Source organism: Protopterus annectens, chromosome 16.part0 (genome assembly GCF_019279795.1).
Source record: "Protopterus annectens isolate FY-2018-M chromosome 16.part0, PAN1.0, whole genome shotgun sequence".
In the NCBI taxonomy this organism is placed as follows: domain Eukaryota; kingdom Metazoa; phylum Chordata; order Ceratodontiformes; family Protopteridae; genus Protopterus; species Protopterus annectens.
The window spans coordinates 68,815,936-68,830,688 of NC_056750.1; the positions used below are offsets into that span (position 1 = coordinate 68,815,936).

The 14,753-nt window shown below is 42.5% G+C and overlaps 1 protein-coding gene across 1 annotated transcript in view; it reads right to left on the bottom strand.

The window, feature by feature from the left end:
* Nucleotides 1-14,753, bottom strand: part of LPCAT4 (lysophosphatidylcholine acyltransferase 4) — a 752,085-nt gene that overhangs the window by 267,814 nt on the left and 469,518 nt on the right. The gene's annotated exons all lie outside the window — the stretch shown is intronic.

Here is a 14,753-nt window from a genome sequence, read left to right on the forward strand (position 1 = left end):
GCTGAACTGGGCTGGCTTGAACTCCCTCACCTCCTTCAGTGGTATCAACTCTCACTCCATCCACAAACTAGTAAATCATCCACTAAATGTCCCATCCCTCCAGAATCTACTCCAACCCTATTGCACCACCAGACCACTAAGATCCAGCAACAAAAATCACTTGCAGATCACTAAAGCCAATAACTCTGCTGGTGAAGCACTATTCTCTTGCGCCATAGCCAAATTATGGAACTCACTCCCACCCACAATTACCTCCATACCATCATGCACCAACTTCAAAACTTTATTAAAAGCGCACCTAAAAACATGCTGGCTATGCCCTTGCAACTCCCATTCTAATATCATCCACCCCATCCAACTACTACCTTTCTTTCACCTCCACTAACTACCTTGATTATAGCAAGCTCAGATGCTCATAAGCCTACTACTTATTATACAGCAGGAACTTCTCATTGTTACATTTGTTAATGCCTGTTATGTACTTCACAGATAAAGATTCTAGTTGTCTACTGATGTACTATGTTCTTCATCTGTAAATATGTTGTAAGTAATTTCTATGTTAAATTGTTAATTGCTATGTAATCCAATGTAACTACTGTCTGTTTATTTTACTGTGGAGCTTTTCTCCCCGGGCCTCCGCTGAAAATGGACCTACATCCAGTCGGACACTCCCGGTCAACAAATTTAAATAAAAATAAAAAATAAATAAATGTACTTGCTTGTATATTCATTTTTACAAAGTATAATGCTTAATTTTACTTAATTCAAGTAAAAAATGCTATCAATTTCAAAAGCTTATGTCTGTAGTTCTGCAGACCTACTGATAGCTGGCATGCACTTTTTGAAAACTGACTGATTAAAGCTATTGCTACCATATATATATCATTTTAAGAATAAACTAAAATGGTGTTCTTAAAAAAAAAGAAAGGGTACCTCCTAATGCTAAAGTACAGCTATCAGTAACAAGTAAAAACAAAATTCAAAATGAAACGCTGTACAACAATGGCCAATGAAGTAAAATTCTCTTGGAGAATAGGTAGTGTGGTTAAATGATATAAAACTTAAAAATGCAACATATATAGCAAAAAACTTGCATACATTTCCAGTACTTAAATTAAATGCACTTACAAGATATTCACGCTGCGAATGCAGTTATACCATAGCGAAATGATGGCTCCAAAGTATCCAATCATTTTGGTCTGATATACAAAGTATCCACACTGCAGATGTAGTAGCTGCTATGTGACTGTGATGAACTGTGATAACAGCTTAACCAGTCTAACAGATCAAAGGAAAGCTTCTAGTTTTAATACAAAATCCTTTTATTGTAGGAAAAGTTAAAATCTTCATGTCAGGTTAAAATCTTGATGTAGAATAAAACAGTCCCTATGTATTCCAAACGATAAGCGCTTTCGGTATCTTATTCAGATTGTAGAGATTGGGACTGGAAGTTCCTTTTTATAGTGCTTGCTTCCTTTACTGTTGAGACAATCATTCAATCATCGCACTGTCAATCAGCTGTTTAAATGCACCAATCCTCTTTCCTCTCAGCTGGGGGTGTTCCATTTCCTATACCTTTTGCTTTTGAGGGGTGTGACCAGTCATGAATTATTAAGCCAGACACACCTCCATGTTAGCTGACAGTTGGTCTTCTAGCTTTTAGTATAGGTTTCAGTGGAATGATGTTATTCAAGCCTGGCTTAATATCAGCACGGAGGTTCACAATCCACTTACTCTCCCTGCATTCAGTAATATTTTCAATGTCACCTTTCCTTATTCCACTATATACATTCTCTATCACCTTATAAGTCAAAGAATGACCGACATTTCTTTCAGCATGCGTTGCTAAAGCATTATGTGGATCTTTATTGGTAATGTCTCTTTGATGTCTCAAAATGCGATTTTTAAACACCTGATTGTTTTTTCCTACATAGAATGCAGGGCATAGTTTACAGGTAGCCATGTACACCACATTGGGGGTTATACAAGTGGCTTTGACATTGAAGGTGTATTTCTTTTTTGTCCTTGGATGTTCAAATTCATTATTACAGTCAATCAGTGGGCATGCTGTGCAGTGGCCACACTTGAATGTGCCTTTATGTCCAACGAAGGTTGTATTGGTTCTGGAGACATATCTTTCATCATTCCTTCCTGGAAAACACTGTGTGTGTGTGTGTGTGTGTGTGTGTGTGTGTGTGTGTGCGTGCGTGCGTGTGTGTGTGTGTGTGTGTGTGTGTGTGTGTGTGTGTGTGTGTGTGTATGTGTGTGTGTGTCTACACATGCTTAATAAAACTGGACAAATTTCAGTTACTGTTGGTTATACAGCACTGGAACAGACTGGTCTGGGAGCAAGGGGGGGTAAGTGTTTTGGAGGAATCTGCGATTGTAACTCTGCTATGCAGCTGGTCAGTGTAAAGCTGATTTGATTGTGGCAGATCATGGTGCTGGCTATTATCTGTAGCAGCAGTGGGAATTTGCCATATGCTCCTAAGGTTCACCATCTCTCCATAATATTTGGTGGCAGCAGAGTGGATCATGAGACCAGAGCCCTTGTCTGTCACATTCCCAACAATACAAGTGTGCTTTAATTCAGATGAAAGGAAGTACATCAAATAGTAGTGTTACTTGCAGACTATTACAAAATATGTAATCCACACAAACTGTGTATGCTTGATCACCGCACCTCTTTGCCAGGGCAAACAATAGTAAAAACTGGTCCATCTGCTGCAAATAGTAGTCAATATCTAATGTAAAGGATGTGGTTTCTCTGTTTTGAGCATCTAGAAACAAACAGGAGATAGATGAACTGGCAACATGCAAATCCAGATACTACCCCCTAGAAGAAAACAAGGAATGACCATCACAGAGGCAGACAGTACTTACAGAAGACCAAGCAGACCTCTTCACAGAAACATTTACATAATGGCTGGTTAGAACACATGTGCTGTCTGTTTGGCTCCTGTCTAACACTTCTTATTTAAATTAAATTGATTGGATATGTCAACAGTTTTTTAAATCATAAAATGTGTGCAACTTCATCTTGTGTTAGGAATCTGATAAAATTGGTGAACTTAAAAAAAACAGTGGCACAGAATGGCTAACAGTCTACAAGTGGAAATGAGAGGCAAACTTCCTCTTCGCTATGTCTACATCTCTTCAGAAAAAAAGTAGAGCCAAGTCAGTCACTAGATTAGGAATCCAGTGACTAAGCCTGTTGATTAACAATGGACAGATGGACTTAGAAGTCAGATAAGACACCAGTGATTCTCATAACACAAGAGAACTTCTTTTCAAACAACTGTTAACCTCACTTGTAGTAGATGTCTCCCACATGAAAATACGGTTCTTAAAAACTACGGCTTATTACCTTAAGATTTGAACCCAAATGGTAGAAGGGTCCAAAACAAGAGTCCAGAAATTGTTATAACAGCTCAATACATTATAATGGCAAAAGACTGCAATGTCTGTTGTTAAGGGCTAATAGGTTCTGTCCACTGCTGGTATCAGGACTAGTTGCAATAGAATCTAACCAGTAGCCATTATCATGGCTTAGTACAACTTGATATATGGCCATTATCACGGCTATTTTCTTAAAGACCTGATCAAGATCTGACCAAAAGCTGTAATAAAAGCTACTCCAGAGTCCTTGGCTCTCCCAATAACCAAACTTTGGCCCAAATGAAAATAAGGGGATTTGCAAACTCCCACTTGACTACCGGTCCATTTTAATGACAGTCTTACATCCCCAAGGATGTGTGGCCTTGGAGGATTTATTAAGCAAGGGGCCTTCATTAGTAGTGTGGTGGTGGGGGGATTTGCCACCACTTCATACAAGGCCACTAAGTTGCTTTTAGATTAGAAGAGTTTCACTTAAATGGTTTGGAAATCAGCCTTGATAGATGTGATGCCGTGCCCTGGCCCAGAAATCAAGGAGCCTCAGTCCTCAACACTAACACCAGTGAGGTGCGTCCATATAGGGAAAGGATAATAAATACACACACAGTAAAGCACAATTTCACTTAAGAGCACACACACATCACAGTCAGTCTGGGGATGGTTTTTCTCTTTCTCTCCAAATCCTCAATAAGACTCCCCATTGGCACAGCTATAGGGTCTAGATCTCAGCCCGCTGGGCAAGCTAAAACCTCCAGCACCCTCTCTGTCCAACAAGTGCTTCGTATCAGTGCCCAAGTAGCTGACACACACACACACTTTGAGATAAGAATTTATACAAAGTACACTTTTGTACCTACCATAAATGTAGATGTTCGAGTGCTAATACAGCTGCAGTCATAACAGATGGGTTCTCCTGCTGTCAGGCGGGTCCTCGGTCGGCCGAATTCCAAAGTCTAGGTCTGGCATCAGTTGTCGTCGCTTCTTCCCTGACATCAGTGCGACAGGGGTATAAAAGAACCAGCCGATGCCATTTTCTTCAGTTTTTCTTGCCCCAGATGTCAGGTGCCCCCAGAAGGAAGGCAATACATAAATTTATGTAATAATGCAGTGCAATATAATCAAAATACAGTAGTTGCAAGCAAATACACCATAAATGAATACCACAATCAGGTTGTATGAGGATGTGTTAGCCAATAGGCCTGTCCCAAGAGGGGAAGGAGGGAGGGAAACCTGGACTGCAGCTGTATTAGCACTCGAACATCTACATTTATGGTAGGTACAAAACTGTACTATGTTCATCGTGCATACAGCTGCAGTCATAACAGATGGGTAGAATCCCAAAGCTAAGAAAGGGGTGGTAGGCACTAGGTGGAACTCGGAGGAGCCAGTATGCCCTGCAAGACTGCAGTGGCAAAGCATGCTCTAGTTTTGGAGTATAATGGTAGGTGGTAGTGCTTGGAGCAGGTATGTACAGAACTCCAAGTGACTGCTTCCAAAATATCTTTGGTAGGAACTCCTCTGAGGAAGGCTGCAGAGGTAGCTGTGGCCCTTGTGGAGTGAGATCTGATGCCTGTGGGTACAGTTTTGCCATGAAAAGAATAGCAAAAGTGTATGCAGTGGGCTATCCATTTTGAGACTGTCTGTTTCGAAATTGGCTTTCCTTGAGCTCCTACAGCATAGGACACAAAGAGCTGTTCTGATTTTCTGAAAGGCTTTGTTCTGTCCAGATAATAACGTAGTTGTCTGTGGATATGCGAGGAGTGTAGTAATCTCTCCCCTTTGTTTTGAGGATTAGGATAGAAGGTAGGTAAGTGTATGGCCTCATTCAAAGCTACCCTGGATACCACTTTAGGCATAAAGGACGGGTTGGTTCGTAAGGAAACTCTGTCCTGATGGAAGATGATGAAAGGCTGCACAGCCATGAGAGCTTGTAGTTCTGAAACTCTATGAGCTGAGGTAATTGCCAAAAGGAAAGCTGTTTTCCAGGACAAATATTGCAAATCTGATGAGGCAGCTGGTTCAAAGGGAGGCAAGGTCAGTTTTTCCAGAATGAAATTGAGATCCCAAGCAGGTATTGGTTGTTTTCTTGGGGGTCTTAGAGTCTTAGCCCCTCTGAGGAACTGTCTTAAGAGAAGGTGAGAGAATAAGGGTAGACCAGTATTGTATTCTGCAGAAATGGCTGAGGCATGGATTTTGATGGAGGAGAATGAAAGTCCACTGCTTAGCAGCTCAGCTAAATACTGTAGTATTTGAGGTAAATTCAGTTTTTCAGGATCCTGGCTCTTTTTCTCATTCCAGGCACAAAACCGTTTCCATTTTGCGGAGTAAGCCTTTCTAGTTGATGACCTTCTGGCCTCCAAAATGACATCCTGCACCTCCTTGGAGAGTAGGGTCTGTTGTGATGCTAAGGAATCTTCCATGCGGCTAGATTGAGTGTTTTTAGCTGGCTGTGAAGAGTTTTGAAGCTGTGCTGAGTCAGAAGAAGAGGCATTAGAGGCAGGGTTCATGGTGGGGAATGCATCAGGCTCCTCAGGAGTGGGTACCAGTGTTGTCTTTGCCAGTCTGGAGCAATGAGGATCATCTTTGGTCTGTCTGCTCTGGTTTTCAATAGGACTTTGGGCAGCAGAGGAAGAGGTGGGAAGGCATAAACTGTCATTGATGTCCAACTGAAAGAGAGAGCGTCCACTCTTCAGGCCTTTGGATGGAAAATCCTTGAGCAAAATGTTGTTAATTGGTAATTTTTGTGGGAGGCAAAGAGATCTATGTCTGGCCTTCCCCATGCTTGGATTATTTCTGTAAAAACTTTTGGATGCAACTTCCATTCGTGTGGATCTGTCATATTTCTGCTTAGGTTGTCTGCCAGCATGTTAGGTTGTCTGCCAGCATGTTTTCCTTGCCTGGCAAGTACTGTGCTTGTAGTTCAATTTGTAAGTCCATGGCCATGTTCCAAAGTGACATGGCCAGTCTGCAAAGGGCATATGAATGTGTTCCTCCCTGTTTGTTTATCTACCATAACTGTGGTGTTGTCCGTTTTTATCAATAGTTGACCTGGTTGCAGAATGTCCTTGAAAGCTATAATAGCATTTATTACTGCTAGCATTTCCTTTTGATTGATGTGAAGGTGCTTTTCTTTTTGGGACCATTTGCCCTGAATGCACCGATCTGTCATGTGCGCCCCCCAGGTGTAGTCCGAGGCGTCTGTTGTGATGACTTGATTTGCTTGAGGCTTGCTGAATGGAAGACCTTTGTTTGTTTGGCATGCTTGAGCACACCACAGAAATTCCTTTTGCAGACATGGAATTAGTGGTATTATTGTTTCCAAAACTGTGGCTGTGTTGAGGCCATATGTTTTTCAGGTACAATTGAAGTTTCCTCATATGCAGCTTTTGCACATGGGATTAGTAAGATGCAAGATGCCATGAATCCCAGAACCTGCAGGATTTTCCTTGCAGTCAGCCTGGTGCAATTTGCTAGTGCTCTGAAGTATTGAGTTAGTTGCCCCTGCTTCTCTGGCGTGAGGTAGGCCATCTGGGTATTTGTGTCCAAGTTGGCACCCAGGAAAATTATCTTCCGAGAGGGTATTAGCCTCGATTTCTTTTTGTTGTCTGTGTATCCCAGAGAGCTCAGCAACATTATTACATAAGCCAGATGTTTCAGAAGAATGTGCTTGCTGTCCACTTAGATCAGGCAGTCGTCCAAATAAGGGTATATTTGTATCCCTTGAAGTCTGCAGTAGGCAATTACTGATGCCAGGCATTTTGTGAATACTCTGGGCGCAGTAGATAAGCAAAAGGCAATGCAGAGAATTGATAATGGGTTGAACCTGCAAGAAATATGAGGTATCTTCTGCAATTTTGTCTGATTGGGACATGCAGGTATGCCTCCTTGAGGTCCAATGTTACCAGCCAAGACTCCTTGCCCAGCATGGGAAGAAGTTGCTGTAGAGTGAGCATCTTGAATTTTGGTACGAGTAGAAATGTGTTTAGGATGGACAGGTCCAAAATAGGTCTCCAATCTTTTCCCTTCCTTGGTACCAGGAATAGCCTGGAATAAAAACCTTGACCTTGTGTGCATAGGTAACTCTTGAATAGCTTTCATGTTTATGAGATCTGTGATTTATCTTTGTGCCTCTGCCCTTTAATTGTGTGGCAGGTTTGGCATGCCTCTCATTTTTGGAAGGGTGTGCAAATGGAATCTGTAGCCTCTGTTTATAATGTCCAGGATCCATTTGTCTTTTGTGACAATATGCCAATTCTTTGAAAATAATGACAGCTTTCCTCCTAAGGGGGCTGCCATTTGAGTCTTGCCTGGCATGCAAAGGGGAAAGTCATTGGGCTTGCTTTCTGAATGGCTGCGAACTATCCTCACCACCTCTTTGTGTAGGAGCTTGCCATTGTCTGCCTCTAAACGATCCTTGGGATTGTCCTCTGCCCCTCGGGTGCCTGTATCTGCCTCTTTGGGGTCTGTCTGTGGCTGGAAAGGACCAATTTTTGGAAGGCCAATTTCTACTGAAACGTGGGGGTTGTACTTGTAGAAAATCTTTCACAGTTTGCATTGATTTAGCCTTTTCCTCCATTTTCCTTAATACCTCCTCAGCATTAGCACCAAATAATACATCCTTTTGAAGAGGGGCATCTAGTAATTTAGCTTTGACATGATCAGGCAAGGTTTGTTCCTTGAGCCAGGCATGTCTACGTATGACTGATCCTGTAACAGCAGCTCTACATGAGGCCTCTAGAGCATCAAAACCACATTGTAAGGTATGCTTACCCACTTGTTCTGCACTATGCATCAAATCCTGCAACTCCTTTAAGTCTGGTTGTTCAGGTTGTGACATTTTACTTTTCAATTGTGATAATAAAAACTGCTGGTATTTTAGCATATGGAACTGACAGTTTAAGGCCCTCATGGTTAAGGTAGCCGAGGTATATACCTTTTTTCCCCACCTTTCTAAGGATCTGGAATCTCTCTCGGAAGGTAATGGATTTTTAGCAGTGGAGGCCTTAATTCCCTTGGGGCCCTGTGAGATGGTTTCTGGGTCAAAAGCATGGATTTTGTATAGAAATTGGTGTGAGTCAGGAACCCTGTAGTACCTGTCAGGCTTAACTGGGGCTGGAGGTAGAGAGTCCGGGTTAAGGCAGGCCTCTGAGTAGACATCATTTAGGATGTCCAAGACAGGAGGTATAGCCAGAGGCCTGTGCTGAGGTAGTAAGAGAAATTCCCTAAGCCTTTTCTTGGAATCAGAATAATCTTGGCCTTCCCAGTGGAAGTTTTCCCTTAAAGTATGCAGAGTTTCCCCAAATGAGTAATCCTCTGGGGGAGATACAGAAGGAATGGACTCCTCCGCATCAGAGTCTTCAAAAGGGGAGCAAGAATGTTCCTGATTATCAGAGTGCTCTGAAATAATGGAGCCCTGATCAGAGGAGGGGGATTCTTCCTCCACTCTGGGCCTTTTGTCCGGTAGGGGTTGAGAACCCCTGATAAGAGTAATTAAATCCTCAGCCATTTTAAGCATCTGCTTTTTAGACATGGGGCCTGGAGATGGGCCCTGTGTAGCTTGTCTCTTAGAGTACATGGCTGCTTTAGACTTAGTGAAAGCCTTTATGGAAAAAGAAGAAGAAGGTCTGAAGACACCTTGAGTGGAGGTAGTCCTGTCCACATTTTGAGGTTCAACACCAAGAGTGGCTTCGGTATCTGTAGTCGGGGTGTGGGCCGAGGAGCCTGCGACCTCGGGCACAGGAGACACCACCAATGAAGTGTCGTCGGTAGTCAGGGGCTGCGTAGGTGCCTCGCTGAGAACCGGACCACGTGTAGTCGGCTTTGGCGTGGTGTCGGAAGAGGCCGCGGACCTCGTGTGTTGGTCCTTATCTTTGCGTTTTTTAGACAAAATTGGAGTTGGAGTATCCGACGACATAATATAGTTAAATGTTTTTCCAAAATAATGCTGGGCGAACTCCGCCCGATGCTTAATGGTGCGTTTGTTAAATGTAGCACAAAAGCAACAGACCGAGATGTCGTGGTCTGGGCCTAAACAAGGTATACAGAGGGAATGGAAATCCTTATGCGGTATTTGCTTCCCACATGAAATACAATTATTAACTTTGTCTGACATCGGTCTGAGGCAAGAAAACTTTCCCCAACGGGGTACTTAGCTTTCAAGAAGACTTCGGTTTCAAAATTTTTGTAAATTCAGGAGCTGGCCGACCAGCACTTGCGAACTGCTTCTGCTTCGGGCACCGCACGGCAAGAAAGACTGAAGAAAATGGCGTTGGCTGGTTCTTTTATACCCCTGTCGCACTGACGTCAGGGAAGAAGTGACAACAACCGACGCTGGACCTAGACTTTGGAATTCGGCCGACCGAGGACCCGCCTGACGGCAGGAGAACCCATCTGTTATGACTGCAGTGGTATGCATGATGAACATCTACACATACACTCCTGGGGAAGGCTGGCACAGGTTCTCCAGCTGTGCCCCTTTTACTCAGACTATACAGTAGAAATCACTGCCACCACTCAGCTAATATTTATCAGCTACTCAAAGGCCCATAAAAGGGTGTCCAATTATTACTGTGCAATATTATTATCCAAATGGTAAGTGCAACCTAAAAGTCAAGACTTATTTGGAGTGACATGGTACAGTCTCACTATATACATGTAATGCACTTTTAGAGCTTAAATTATCTCTACACAAAACAGCCACAGTTGAAAGGTTTAAAAATATTTAATAATAAATAGTAAAAACACAAGACAATACTTCTTAGTAGACAGTGCCAGTCAAGAGTTCAGAGATCACAGAGAAATACTTAAAATAATACTGTAGAAAAGTTCTGACATCACAGAAAAACACTTAGTCTAACCTTTCTAATTCCTAGCTATTTCTAAGAGAAAACACAGTTCTAAAATAAACTTACATACAGAAACAGGCAGTGCTGGTGATGTTGGATGATCTCAAGACAAAATGCTCTGAGCTCTCTGATTCTCTCTCTTTAAACTGATAACACAGAGCTGCTTCACATGACATCATTCTTCACATGACATCATTCTTCACACTTCTCTGATGTTCCCACACTAACAGAAACTACATTTACATCCTTTGCACCTGGTCAGAACCCAGAGCAATAAAGGACGTTTATACATGCAAATACTAGCCATTAACTCTGGTCTTAAAAGAATAGGCAGGATGCCTTCCTCTAGACATATCGGCTCCGAATTTTATCATCAAAACATTCATGAAATGCTTGACTTAGCTTTCTTACAGCAGAGTGCACTGTTGTTACATGTTTGCAGCTCAATATCCAATATAGTATTTTCACATTTAAGAGAACAAGCCTGTGGCTTATATTTATATTTACAAATGACAAAATTATCTACAAAATCCTATCTGGCTAGGCTGCCAGCCTTCACCCATCTTCACAATGGAATGTACCACAGCAGGAAAAAAAAAGAAAACAAGGCTTTCATTTTAATTTTGAGATTCCTTGAAGCTTTAGGTAGTGGGAAAATCAGATACAACTGCTATGACTAGAATATAAAACATTGGGAAAGAAAGTGAAAGACTTGAAATGGCTATAGGCCAGAACAATACTGCAACATTTGACCTGCTACAGAGGAGAGGGCAGCAACTTAGTGCTCCATATGTGGGTCACAGTGGTGTCTTAACCCACTGGGTAACAGTGAGTATGTTCCGGAAAATTAAAAATGATGCTGTCTAATTCTTTAACTCAACATTCCTAGACATCCTAAATAGGCAAGCACCCACCTTCCAAAAACAAATAAAACATAACTATGCAAGCTTGCTCTCAAAATCTACCAAAGAAGTCACATGGGATAAAATCTAGAAATCATGGCAGAAAAATAAAGACTCCTCAACTTTACTACAATACAAGCAACTCCATAACCAGGCAAAACGACTAATAACCAGAGATAAAAAGCCACTACCTCTACCTATAAAGCCAACATATGTATAACTTAAATTTTAAGTTATTTGGAGCAGCACTATGTGCTGCAGCCTGCAAGGATGAGCTGTCTTTATTCACGGGAAACAAAACAAGCTTGCAATTTGAACTATTGCAGTAGAAGTATGGGAAATTGCTTTTCTCTGGCCAGTTTAGGCTCCTTAGAAGTCTGCATATTTAATTACATCCTGAGAGTGACACTGAAGCACTGAGTAAACACATCTCTCATCAAGGTCTTCGCTTGTTTGGTATTACTGAAGAGGTAGAAACATGATCAGTCCCTACGGATGGTCATTTGGTTGAATACATTGCTGTTCACTATGAGAACTTTAGGGATGCTCTGACATCCAGTGCAGAGTGGTGTGGCAAAAGGGAATGTGTATGTAGAGTTTCAGGAGGCAGTCTTGGAGGTGGCAATGGGTGAAACCAGTAACGCATCTGTAAGGAGTTATTTTTTTTGGTTCCTGTGTATGACTTCCAACTGACCACACATTGCCATGTGCAGTTGATTATTTATTTGTAAGTCGTAACTGGGCAGAGCTACTGATGTCATAAGTCAGACAATTATTGCTGACATAATGATGACAGTCTTTTGTGAGATTACAGAATCATCGCCATCAGCAGGGACTTGACACATTATGGATGGTAATCCATCCCAGAGTGAGTGAGCCAGCAGAAAAAGGACATTTCCTTCCATCCTCCTACCTGGCTTCTCTAGCTTCTGAGTGGCTACATGAACTTGGATTATCTTGGTCATAGTTAGGGCATCAACCCATCCTTTAGAAGGTGTTTGTAAGACATGGTGTGGGTTTGCTTAGTAACATTTGAAGTATTCTACTCTGATTAACATTATGTGGCAAAACTATGCCACAGAAAGTTACAGTGTAACTACTCCATGGTATCTTGGAGGTAGACAGCTGCTAGTGACAGACAGCATATAAGCTTCAGAGGGTGGGGAGCATAGCCATTCCTTAGAAACAGAAAGTGGACAGGGAGGAACTTGGTTTGGGAACTTAGTACACACAGTAAATACTGTTACTGTTCTGGTTGCTATTTTTTTTAATTCATGCATATAGTGTTTACGTTGTGCTTATACTTGTAAATGAATAGCAGTTCAACAAAACATATTTACATAAAAAAACTTTTTAAAACAGAAACAACTGATACTCTGAAATTCACTGAAATGAAGTGACAGTTACCACAAACAATATCTTCAAGGACACAAATTTTTGTCAAACTATCTGGTTAAAACCTGTCCTGATGGCACAGAGGAATAAAGCCAACACTGTGACCTAGATGACCTCAGACAGATAAGTGAACTGAGTGCTACATGAGTCAGATTGTATAGTGGGAGTAAGCGGTTGATGCTGGATTGTTCATCTTCGGGAGGGGGGTAAGGGAAGGCAGCCTGGTCCACTGCAGATCTGACACATTGTGTGCTGGTTTGCAGTGTAAAGGCTAAAGATGAGCAGCCATAAAAAGGAGTACATGCTGTAACTGGTGACAGGAACACATACAACAATGTGTACAAGTCACAGGGCTCACCATTACCTGTGCTGTAACTGGTGACAGGAACACATACAACAGTGTGTACAAGTCACAGGTCTAACCACTACCTGCACTAACTGGTGACAGGTACACGTACACTGGTGTGCACAAATCACCGGGCCCACCATTACCTGTTCTATAACCAGTGACAGGCACACATACAACCGTGTGCCTGGCATTGGTTATAGCATAGGTGACAGGTACACATACAAGAGTGTGCATGAATTACAGGGCCCACTATTACCTTTTCAGTAATGAGTGAGAGACACACATACAAAAGTGTGCACAACTTGCAGGGTCTTCCATTACCTCTGCAATAACTGATGACAGGCACACATATAACAGTGTGCACAAGTAACAGGGCACACCATAACGTGTGCTGTAACCGGTGATAGGCAACTATACAACAGTGTGCACAAATCACAGGGCCCATTACCTGTTCTCTAACCAGTGACAGGCACTCATACAACAGTGCGCCTGTCACTGGTTAAAGCACAAGTGACAGGTACACATACAACAGTGTTCACAAGTCACAGAGCCCACCATTATCTGTGCTGTAACCAGTGACAGGCGCACATACAACAGTGTGCACAAATCACAGAGTGCACCATTACCTGTTCTGTAACCAGTGACCGATACACAGACAAAATTGTGCATGGCTTGCAAGATCCTCGATTACCTGTGCTGTAACCAGTGACAGGCATGCATACAACAGTGTGCAGAAATCACAGAGTGCACCATTACCTGTGCTGTAACCAGTGACCGATACACAGACAAAAGTGTGCATGACTTGCAGGAGCCTCCATTACCTGTGTTGTAACTAGTGACAAGCACACATACAACATTGTGCCTGTCACTGGTACAGCACAACTAATGGGTATACATAAAACAGTGTGCACGAATCACAGGCCCGACTATTACCTGTTCTGTAAGCAGGGAGATATAAAAAAGTGTGCAAGAGTCACAGTGTCCATCATTACCTGTGTTGTAACCAGTGACAGGCACACATACGGCAGTGTGCATGAATCACAGGTCCCACCCTTACCTGTGCTGTAATAAGTAACCAGCAAACACAAAAAAATGCCCATGAGCCATAGAGCTCACCATTACCTGTGTTGTAACCAGAGGCAGGGAGACATGCAAAAGTCTGCTGTAACCAGTGACAGGCACACATATAAAAGTGTGCATTAGTCACATTGCCCATCATTACCTGCACTGCAACCAATGAGGGGCACACATACAAAAGTGTGCACAAGTCACAGGGCCCACCATTACCTGTGCTGTAACCATTAAAAGGCACACATGCAACAGCATGCATGAGTCACTGGACTCACCATTACTTGTGCTATAACTAATGACAGACAGACATACAATGGTGTGCATGAGTCACAGGGCTCACCATTACCTGTGCTGTACCAGGGACAGACACACACACAACAATGTGCACAAGTCACAGGGCTCACCAGTACCTGTGCTATAACCAGTGACAGGTGCACATACAACAGTATGCACAGGTCACAGGACCCACCATTACCTGTGCTGTAACCAGTGACAGGCACACATACAACAGTGTGCATGAGTCATAGGTCCCACCATTACCTGTACTATAACCAGTAACACAGAGACATACAACAGTGTGCACAAATCACAGGGCCCACTATCACTTGTTCTGTTACCTGTAACAGGTACACATACAACAGTGTGCCTGTCATTGGTTACAGCACAGGTGACAGGTACACATGCCACAGTGTGCATGAATCACAGGGCCCACTATTACCTGTTCTGTAACCAGTGAAAGACACACAAAGTGTGCATGACTTGCAGGGTCCTGCATTACCTGTGCTGTAACCGGTG